Source organism: Aptenodytes forsteri, unplaced genomic scaffold (genome assembly GCF_000699145.1).
Source record: "Aptenodytes forsteri isolate BGI_AS27 unplaced genomic scaffold, ASM69914v1 Scaffold360, whole genome shotgun sequence".
Taxonomy (NCBI): domain Eukaryota; kingdom Metazoa; phylum Chordata; class Aves; order Sphenisciformes; family Spheniscidae; genus Aptenodytes; species Aptenodytes forsteri.
Window position 1 is genome coordinate 302,542 of NW_008796109.1, and position 11,001 is coordinate 313,542.

General features: G+C 39.5%; 1 protein-coding gene across 2 annotated transcripts in view; it reads right to left on the reverse strand.

Moving 5' to 3' along the window:
- NR2C1 (nuclear receptor subfamily 2 group C member 1) overlaps nucleotides 1-10,919 on the reverse strand; it is a 58,699-nt gene extending 47,780 nt beyond the window's left edge. For both annotated transcript variants that reach the window (XM_009286753.2, XM_009286752.2), the window contains exon 1: nucleotides 10,829-10,919. The gene's annotated coding sequence lies outside the window, so the exon portion shown is untranslated. The remainder of the gene's footprint in view (nucleotides 1-10,828) is intronic.
- Nucleotides 10,920-11,001: the final 82 nt, after the last annotated feature.

Consider the following 11,001-nt stretch of genomic DNA (forward strand, 5'->3'; position numbering starts at 1 on the left):
GAGAAGCAGAAAAGGCCTTGACTCTGTGTGAGCACTGCTCAGCAATAACTACAACATCCCTGTGTTATCAACACTGTTTCCAGCACAAATCCAAAACATATAGCCCCATTAGCTACTGTGAAGAAAATTAACTCTATCCCAGCCAAAACCAGCACAAACATAATTGATGCATTCGAAGAACGTACTCAGTTTTTCTGCATTTTCATGCATGCATTAGAACTTGGCAATTTGAAGCCTCTTTTCATGTGATGTGAATCATCCCACTGGATTCTTTTTAGAAAACCTATCACTTGAACAAAAGGAAGGGGGTATTAGCTCTTCACATTTTTGTGTTGAAGTTTTGTCGTTGAAAGCCATCACTAAATAATAATAAATACATACATATAGTTGAGTATTTTGGCATGAAGCACCATCCTTCTGGTAAAGTCTTATTTATTTATTTCATTACGAATTCAGTTTTTGAGGGTATTGAGCTTGTGATTACATGTTTTTGAGGATATACTGCAGAGGTGTAAAGTTCTTGAGTTATAAATGCTGATAAAGCCATTTATGGAGAAGCTGTGAAACTTTAATTGCTTTGACTTGCAAATTGTTAAATGTAAAAGCTCAGAGTTATGTTAGAAACAGTCTTATTATAGGCGTAAAATGTACTGGTGCATTTACACTGTTGCAACATTGCATCTTTAAACTGCTGTGGTGAAACAAGCCTGTAAACAAAACTAAACTAAGACTGTTTAAAATGGGTAAATGCCAATATATCCCTCTGGGGATTTTTTCTTTTTTTTAACACAGTGACTTCTTAAGACCAATGTACATCAGGCCTGATCTATGAAGTTATACTGATTATGAGGATATGATCTTATGCTGGCTTCACTTCAGCAGGTAAAATTCCTTTGTGTACACAAAAACAACTGGCAAATTAATACTCCTTTAGCAGTCAGTCCCACTACAGCTCTTGCTAGTGAGTAAAGCTCTGATTCAAATTCTCAGAAGCAGGCGACCAGTCTGAAACGCTGGTCAGACTTTAACAGCACTCATAAGCAGAGGCAGCATAGCTTGGAACACCCTACTGAATTAATCCTCCATCTCACCCTCTCACTCAAAGCATACATGTGGATGAGCTACTTCTGAACTGGTTGCTGAATCACCAGAGCGCGGTGCATTATTCTGAAGTTTGTCTTTACTGCTTGTGTTAAAATGCCATGCAGTAAACAGTAATGCTCAGCAACTGGCTCAACAGCACCTTGGCCATCTGTATATTACAGGTGGGCTGACAGCTAGGAGTGCTAACCGTCAGGAGTTGCACTGATGTCCTTGAATACATATCAGAGCTGTTAGAGTGTAACCGTAATTTTGGCCTGAGGAGATGGAATTTCCATGGACTTTGAGAAAAAAAAATTGATTAGTGTCTCTGACACTTGCAAATATCACGCTCAACTACATCCTAAAGTAAAGGCTAATGAAAATCAGGTTCCTCCCTCATTTGCCTGACATGGCATAAGTGATGCTACGGCTCATGTTGGTGCACAACTTCATGCATTGCAAACACATCCTTTGTAACCAGTGTGACTTGTAATTACATACAATGAAGAAGTGATACATTTTACAGGATTATTCCCTTACGTTTTCTTTTTTTTTTAATAATGTGAAATTGAAGGGTATTATTGAGAAGAATTTACAAATTAATTACATGACATTTTGTATTTTGACACTTGCAATTTCAAGTTGTATAAACATTCAGTAGTAGGTTCTTTTGTGTGTTGTTGCTTTATTTAACTTAGTGATCCTTAAACACAAGGGCACTGACAAATCCAGTATTTACAACAATGGCACTCTACAGAAATACCTTAACTTCAGTCACCTCCAATAAACCATGTAACTTTGCTCAGAAGAGCATGTATACTGGTGAAAAAACTCACCAACTTCAACGTTTAAATGATAAACTTTCAGGCAGCTTATCATGCCACAGCTCAACTGCTGAAATAGGCATTCCTATCCCATTCCCCATTTTTGCTTTATTATTCAATCTCTTCTTGCGCCAGCATTGGTATACACATAATGCCCTGAAGAGTCAGTTCAAGGAACTGAACTGGCAGAAACCTCTTTATTTGTGGAGTCAGGGCATAGTTTCAAAGGCAGTTTGAACAGAATTACAGCTCACCTCTGGGGAGGAGGTCCTGCTGACCCTGACCAAGCTGTGGTGGTGTTGACCACACACTGGGACAATTTAACTCACTAAAAAGACAGAAAACTAACCTAGCAGAAATGCACCAAACATCTGCTAGGTAAGCACACTGAACTAACTTACTTCACAGTCAGATTCATTCCACCGCAGACAAAAGGGAGAACATGTTGTTAGAATTCAAGGGAGGGAGGAAAAAGAAGATGAAGGAGGAGGCAAACCTCCCTTTCCATCGTTGGTGGTGGGGAGCTGATAATTCAGTTCAACTGCACTGTTTAATTTGTACCCTCTGTTTTTGGCCCATCCAGCTGCCTGACGCGGCTCGCTGTGGAGTAAGACAACCACCACTTCCAATTGTGTGAAGCAGCAAGGCTGCCTCTTTGAGCAGTAGCTACCTGTTAGGCTGTGCATCTTGACACTGGAGACGAGGGGGCAGGAAAGGTCAAGGAGAACCAGCTATCAACAAATTCTAAGCTAACTTTGGGATAGATGTAAAAAGTTTCGTAGTTCACCTTTTGCTTACCTAAGGTATCTATGTTAGACTTCACATCAAGTATGCTTAATCACTCTTTAGAGATCCCTGCAAAGAATTAAGCAGAAAAATGCTTTAGCTGTTTTTTTTTTTCTCTATTATGTAAGCTTACAAATTTAGCACATTTTTCATGTTTTTAAGAGCTTCTTTTCCCGTGTTACTCCAGCCAACATTCCCAAAAGTGGAATTGTTCCACATGAAATGATGAATATATAAACTCAGAGTTATCTGAAATTGGGAATACTCCTTAAACACTTTAGAACAAACGTTCATTTCCCAGTAAAGAAAAAGATTTAAGTAACTGTTGCCACAGTCCAAGTTTTGATCTTCAATAACTGGAAGTAATCTTCAAGGTGTTCTCATCTAATATGAATCTTCCCGATTTGAGAAATGCTTCTTTTTTCCCCACACTTGTCCAAACCATGCCACACACCTTCAAAGCACACATCAGGCAACATAGGAGAAATGTTTTTTATTCCTAGTATAGGAAAGAAGTAGATTGAGTCAAATAATTGATGGTTTCTTTCTTGAGAATGCTTTGTTCTCCTTTCAAAGGGAATGAGACAAATCAAGATAAACCAAACTTTATCCAGATGCTAGTTAAAGACTGCTAATCACATTAATATTTCCTTTCTGAAGTTATCTAAAACAATGAAAGGATAAGAGCTAGAATTCTAAAAAAAGACCAGAGAACACAACATGAAAAAACCTGCACATACTTTTAGGATCTTCTTTATGATGTCCCACAATTAAAAGAACTGTAATAATATTATTGCTCTAAGAGGGGGAAAGAAGAGAGCCAAAGCTCCTGCCAATACATCAAGCACTAAGTTGTTTGCAAACACTGCCCAATTAAATTTTACCTCATTCATATCTCACTTTGAATACTCTTGCAAAAGTTATTTTCTTCACCAGATGTTTCAATCAGTGAGTCTATAGTTGCTTATAGCAATTATTGCTTAATCATTCTACTGGCTTCCCTTTTTCACATCAGACTTAAGATCCTTGCCTTTACTTTTACACCACGAAGGTTCTGAAAAATGAAGTGATAAGAAATGCTTTGTCCCATGACCATTTAGCTAATCATACTGGTCAGTGCTTAAGCTCTTCCTTCCTCTACAACTTTTTGCAGATCTGCCATTAAGATCTCTAAAACTCTACAAAACAAATGCATAACCTTCCTTCAATTTTTCTTAAAGGAGAAGTGTTGCTGACAATGTCAAAACTGACAACATTTAGACTGTCAACATGATTAGATCACTGCCTCTCCAACTGTCCAATATATTTACTTTTGTACCCTTGTATTCCCTCAGTCTGTGATGATCCATTTGTGTACTTTCTCATTAGTGGTAAATTCTGGGGCCAGGGAAAAATCACTTTCTAAGATACCCAACACAGTAAGGCTCCTCTTCTGTTGCTCTAGGTACAGAGCAACACAAATACTAGCATCTGTACTTGTAGTGATTAGACCTGCTTTACAAGTATAATCACTGCATTTGTTTTCAAAGTTATTTCTCGAGTGCTTGACAGTATTACTTCCCACATAATTAAATAAAAAAAATGAAGCTCCTTCAAAAACCTTTGAAAAAGAAACTAACTCACAGAGACAGAATTATGTATCAATCTCTTCTTTTCAAAACCTCAATCCCCCAGCCCAATTTATTAGAAGAAGCACTTAAAGGCAGGCATTTTGACAAAAGACAGGCATTAGACTTCCTCTGTATTACTTACAATGCATTTATTGCATCTCTCTTCAATCTTCAGACTCAAATGAAATGCAACCAGAATCTCTCTCTGTATGTAAATCCTATGTAAATATCATTAGTTTATGCCCCTAGTAAATGAGTTAGTGAGCCTTCTTGGCAGGATGACTCAGTTGTTTTTAAATACATCGCTATCATCAGTGTTAGCCCAAACTTCTTGGTGTTGAACCTGGCATCATTGCCAATGGTTTTCCATTGCTACTTTAGATAAGCACTCCGTGACCCACTGTGTCAGCGGAAAACTTTTATTAGCTTGCACTAATTCAACCACTCCACTTCTTTCTCAGTTTTTATGTGCCAGAGTTTTCCCAATGTTTTAGTCAAAAGAACTTAGGAAAGACTTACTTTTTAAATTGTTTTTGGCTTACTTCAACTGAAATAGGTTAGGAAACATTCCCACGAGAACAGCCAGCAGATTTGAGGGTTGGTAATCAGAAGCACTAACCTCTCCACTACTACAGTTATACCCAGAAGACATCAATATTTAACTCATACCCTTCTCCAGGGACAAAAGTTATACAACTTTAATTATCCTAGTAGGAAGTTCCTACTAATAGTATTTCAAAATATTATACCAGTGTAGACTAAGGACTTTAAAAGCAGCAGCAGGAAGAATGTATCTTTATGTTTGGACTCTCCATTTGATATAAATAGTAACATCTCTTGTTCTATTACATTGCACTGTTGGTATAGCTGCCTCACTATCAAGTACCTCGATTCTAATTTAACACCCTTTAAATGAGTTAGAACAAACCGCATTGGTATGAAGATACAACACGAGAAAATTCTGTCCACCCCAGAGATCTTTTACTTTTAAAAAAATGTCATAACTCTGGACAGTGTAGTTTTACTGGTGCAAAAATGATGCTTGTAAAATTTGAGTAGTTTAACTTCCCCTGCTGGCACTGTCAAACCAGTTTGACTCTGTGTATGTATGGAATGCATAATGATTCTGGCAATGACTATGTATATGTATGGAATGTGTGTTAATACAGGGGTCCCTCCTAGATTAAATCCACCTGTAGAAGATTAGATGCACATTTAAACTAATAAAGTTACATAAGAACTTTCTAGATACTTTTGAGGTACAGGTGTGTTAACTAGTTATGACTGCAGAAGTTACCGTGAACTTTACTTCCTGTTCTTATATCACAGTAAAGAGAAATACAGGAAGATCAACATGACTTTTTAGGAAAGCTCAAGAGGTTAATATAATGGAAAGCTAACTGGAAAAGTATTCCCTCTTAGAAGAAACTGTCTTCATATCCCTTCTATCCCTCTATAGTCACACTATAGTTGGCTTCAGTAGTAAATGATTTCAACAGATCTCAGAAAATAAACTAAGGATACACTATTTTAGCTCAGGTCATCACGCTGGGCTTACAGCTGCTCTGTACCTTAAAATGGAAGCTAGTCCTCATTTCCATTCTCAAACTCATCATGTACTAATTAAGAATTCAGCATAACCTGTGCCAAACTTATTTAATAAATACCTACACATGAAATAGAAAGCACTTAACAATCCCTCTATGATAAAAGTGCCAGAGTTAGGGGTTCTGTTACTTGTTTTAAGCACTAAGATTTCTTTATACTTCAGATTAGTATTCTGCAATGCTTTATAGATAATAAATTAAGCCAAGGAATCCAAACACATTTGTGAAACAAATAACACTCCTCAATACTTCATACAAGAAAAGCTCAATGAACACAGGATGCTAAATGAGCTATTCTTGGATTATCGTTCTGTAAGCCATATTGCTCAAGATGGTAGAACAGTTGGCAGACTTAAAGGAGTAACATTCTCTTCATCAATGAACTAAGGCATATTTATGTGACTCTTGACACCCAGTTAGATACTGTTTATTAAATTTGCATGACATCAAGATTTAGAGAGTACATATGTAAGAGACAGATAACCACAGGAAACTGAAGCAGCTAAACCTGCAGGCAAGCAAGGGAAGATGAGATGCTTGTAAAAGCATAAGGGAATAATTAAAAGGCACACAGCAACAGAGAAAGAGATGCATTTGCAGGCATGCCTGTACAATTAATTTAGAATCATTGCTCTCACTTCTTTTTCATGTAAGTGAGTGCTACAGCGGGAGGAGAGGTGAGAAAACAGAATTGCTAGCATAAATTTTCAGAAGACTGCCGAGTCATTCTTATAGTTTAGGCCACTAAAGGGACAGTCTCACTTTTAGCCCTGGGCTCCTGTTGCTTTTATCATGCCGTCTCTAGAACCTGCCTGAACAGCTACAGAGCTGATTCAGCTCACCAGCCCCACAAACAACAGGGGAAAGGAAGGAGGAGGAAAGGCAAGGGGGCCGTCTGCAAGCTGAATCCACTCACACAAGCACTGGCTACACACCAGAGCTAGGTAAGGAGACAGCCATTTAATCAGGTCAAGCTGCCCTGTGTAATGTCAGCCATAGCCTGCATCTGCACCTGAAGCTTGCAAAATCCTGCATTGGTACAGGAATCAAAAACCCCAAACTGGTTCCCCGCACCAGAGCTGAAGCTGCACAATGAACCAGACAAGGAAGTTCATCTGACTGAAGACTTCCCGCTTTGCTGAATTACATTCAGCCAGGTCTGTTCTCCTACCTGGCACACAAAGATTACGCTAATACAGTGTAGTGAGTGCAAACCCTTCTTTTCAAACACAGAGAGGCATTACATCCACTATGGTATAATTACAGCATTTCACAAAGAGGGGCAGCCCCACTCCTGGCTGACAGCTTTGTCCCCCTCTGCATTTGACCTGGTGGTCGTATAGCTGTAAGGTAAGCCCATCTTCTGAATTTACTCACCCTGCAGCTAACAATTGCTATATGTAACACAAGAAAAGCAGGCCGAAGCAGAAATACAACTATTTCTTTTGGAAAAAGCCCACATTGTTACACCAACTTATGTATAACACCAAATTGCCCATATAGGTGTGGTACGACGTGACTGCTCAGAGCATTCACCGAACTACAGCCACAGACGAGGTAGTTGATACATGAAAGTACATTATGGAAAGGACTTTCAAACCTATTCAACAGTACTACTAGTAACTCTCCCCTTACAACTTGCACATGTTCATACCCACAGAAACTTCCTTCAGGAAAAAAACCCTGCGTTTCACACACATCCTTCCCGCAAATCAGTGTTGACATTGTTTCAGATAAAAACATCCCTTTATAAATATCATCACCGCCTCTTCCTTTTTTTTTTTCCTTTATCAACTCCACAGGATTAGATCTTGTTAGAGGGTGTGTGTTTTGTTTTTTTTAATTACATGCATACACATATATAAAGCACTCTGGAAAAAAATATTCAGATTAAGTCATTCAAGAGTGAAAGCATTAATCATGTTGACACTTACGCTGTCCTGCTAATAGTTCAAAGGAAACGTATTACCAAAACAAATGGGGCAGTTTTCATACCACAAAGTTACTGCTAAGCTATAAACAGCAACCTCAACTTATTTGGAATGAAATAACCATTAATTATAGCTAATATGACAATAGCAGAGGGTTTGGCTTTAGTTTTTTGGCGGTTTATATTTTTCAAGTTTCTGGTTTAACTTCCTACAAAGGCAGTCAAATACTTAGCTTAGTCCAGCCTCTCTTACTACCAAGTTGAGCAAAAGAAATGTAAGTCCAACAAATTTGAACAGCCTTTCAGAGAAGGCCTGGCCAAACCAACAAAATTAATCTAAATATTGATACAGAAAGGCAGTTCTTAGACCATGATTTTCAGGAAGGAACGTACTTCCTTACAAAATCTGCAGCACGGCATCATAAGATACACGGGACTCGCTCAGAAAGCGTAAGCAACCTTCCAATCTCAGAGAATTGGAAATTAAGAGTTCAATCCTTCGGAAGAGAAATCCTTTGTTGCTTTAAGAGTACGGTGAGTACTACCTAAGGCAGTAATCTGGAATCAAAAGCTGCTGACTGAAGGGTAAGAATATGGACAGGTCCACATACACCAGAGTAAGAATGTGATTAACTGCACCTTTGCAGTTTTATCCATCATCCTCACGCTGATGAAATTCTGTTTTGCAGCAGCTTACCTTATGCCAATAACGTACAGGCACAAGTTTAAAGTGCTAGAAGCAGCTTGAAACAGCACTTTACTAAGTGCTGGTAAAGAAGTTTACCAGAAAATAACTTAGGTATTGTTTAATTTTCCCTGATGGTCACTGTTGGGTTGCATGCTGCAGCCTGTGTGTGACAAAAAAAACATATGCAGGCAGCTACGCCAGCCAGAGCTTGCGGCCCCCGCACCCACCCCAGCTGCTTACCGCTTCCTCACAGTGGCTGTTAATACCCCCACAGGTCTGGGAAAGCAGATACTCACATGAGAGCTCCCTGACCTGTATCAACCAAAATAACTCAGGTTACCAAAGCTTACTATTAAAACTGCTTAAGCCAGGATGGCTGCTGAAGCAGGAAAGGCACACATACCCTCTGCCAGCTGCAGCACTGCCAGCTGAGATCCACACTTTGTCCACCAGCAGAACAAATGTGCACAAGTTAAAGAATTGACACCACTATTCCTTATATGCAGTTAAGCTCCCTACTTTAAGCAAAGGGTGCTGTTTTTTTCCAGGGGTTTTTCACCTAGACATTAGACACAGGTTACTTTCTTTAGGGAAACTGCTTTCCTTCACAAACTTTAAGGGAACTCCAGCAACTTCACCGGCTGCACAAATTTTAATTGCATAATACAACGAGCACACAATAAATCAAAATGAAAATTGAGTATTAGCACTGGGAACAAGCAAACTAAACTTACCAGTGTAAATATTTAGATTTCACATTATAGATGAAAGCCAGTTTTCACTGGACTAGCACATTAGCTTTAAGCATTCTGTAATTATATTTTGCATGTGAACTATTTAACTGCATGCTACAGTATCACTGGGTTTTTGTTTGGTTTTGTTCCACCCCCACAATACACCTTTAATAACAGAATACAATAATGAAATAACTCATGTTGAAAGGTACTTCTGGAGGTCATCTGGTCCAACCCCCTTCCCCCCAAAGCAGAGTCAGCTTCAGAGTTACACAAGTTGCTTGGTGCTTTGTCTTCAGAGGCTAAGAAACTATGTCCCCTCCTCTCCCACAATCTAGCCTGGGCTATGGCTATTCTTAAAGATATCAGAACTCCCACCAAATTTGTTCCCGTCAAGACAACATTTCACAAGAAAATACAACCAGCACGAAAAGCAGAAATATTAGCAAGTGCCCCAGGAATTGAGGGGAAAAGTTAAAGCTAGTTAATTTATCTACTGAGACCTCTTTTCTGTAATAAGCATCTTGATCTGTTATTGTAGAATGCAACAGACTTAACAAGTGGTGTCCAATCATCCAGATAGAGCAGTTTGCACAAACAGCAGAAGCATTTGAGGACTGTACACCCCACCAGGTGATGTCAGTTATGTTACTTACTTTACCATGGATGTGCACACATACAGCTGACCACCATCACATGAAAATACTTAGTTCTGTGATAAGAGAGGGTCTGCAGTGTCTCTGAGCTACAGACAGAAGGAGTAGAACATTTCACAGACCTTAAGACCTTCCTCAAACAAGCGTCCCTGAGGAAAGTGGTACAGCAAGGAGCAAGCTGTGGGCTAAATGCTCTGTTGGACTAGGACATCTCATGTCACAACTGGCTACCACGGACTACCAGGGAAAAAAGATATTTACAGTTATTTTCAGGTAGAAATGCTGTTACAGAAAAAGCCATCCAAAATTACAAAGCGTAGAATAAAGAGTCACCAGGTGAACACTACCTCGTGCAGTACAGTAATGTGATGTTTTGCCTCCCCCTCTGATACTTTTATTGCTACTTATACAATGCTGATTCCAAAACCAGGAAGCTGTCCTGCAGAAAGCTATTTTAATTTTTTTGCCATCTTATTTTTCTGTGGTAGGTGTGGATGCAACTCTTCCTACTATACCACCTTTCCCAAGTGCACCTTGCTGATGCTGCTATCAGTAGCTTCAGATCAGACATTTCACATATGAAGAATGCCTAACTCAGTTTTTCAAGAATCATGTCCACACACTCATCTTGCAGTAAGGCCATTCTCGAAAGACTTTTTTTTTTTCTCTCCTGTTGCATAAGTTTATTTGCACAACACATGCCATCTCCTCTCTTCCCTCCACAACGTGCAAATATAAGTTTATCCTATGGTACAGGGCTGTGCTTTTTACACTTAACATACTGCAGCGCTGAGAAAAGAAAGAACCCACAAACCCCGCAGCTTAGAAGAAAAACCCCACCCAACGAGACAAAATAAGGAACAGTGACAGGGTCACCTGCCCCAACAAAAACAATACCAGGACATACTACCTTAACCCAAATAAACCCAGACAGCCACCAGAGATATCTGAGAAGAGGGAGCCGGCGGGGTGATGGGAGTCAGCAGGTACAAAGTGGCTGGGGGACCCGGGGGTAGGGAGCACGGCCACCCACCCCCCGGGAGGGCTGAGGCCGCGCACGGATGCCGCGGGGAGGGAAGGAGA